Source organism: Fukomys damarensis, unplaced genomic scaffold, assembly GCF_012274545.1.
Source record: "Fukomys damarensis isolate Sample0158 unplaced genomic scaffold, DMR_v1.0_HiC HiC_scaffold_23, whole genome shotgun sequence".
Taxonomy (NCBI): Eukaryota; Metazoa; Chordata; class Mammalia; order Rodentia; family Bathyergidae; genus Fukomys; species Fukomys damarensis.
In genome coordinates, this window is record NW_022900935.1 from 9,399,434 (window position 1) to 9,399,683 (window position 250).

The window sequence follows — 250 nt, forward strand, 5'->3', positions numbered from 1 at the left end:
GGAGCAGAGGGCTGGAGATCAGAGACTATTAAGAGTCCACAGTGGGAGCTAAGGACATGCCAGAAAGGAAAGGCCGTGTCCTTTCTTCTCCTAATGATCATTATTGGCTCTTCAGTCATTTACATTTTGGATCATCTAATGCTCCACTTCCTCCTCTGGATGGGGGGGATGTGTACAGTCCTGGAGTCAAGGCGGGAAACTTGGCCACACATTGGAGTCACCCCAGGAGCAAGATGCCCAAACCACACCT

General features: G+C 50.4%; 1 protein-coding gene across 1 annotated transcript in view; it reads left to right on the forward strand.

Annotated features, from left to right (window-relative positions):
- The window catches only part of Myom3 (myomesin 3), a 43,121-nt gene that overhangs the window by 31,874 nt on the left and 10,997 nt on the right, over nucleotides 1-250 (forward strand). The gene's annotated exons all lie outside the window — the stretch shown is intronic.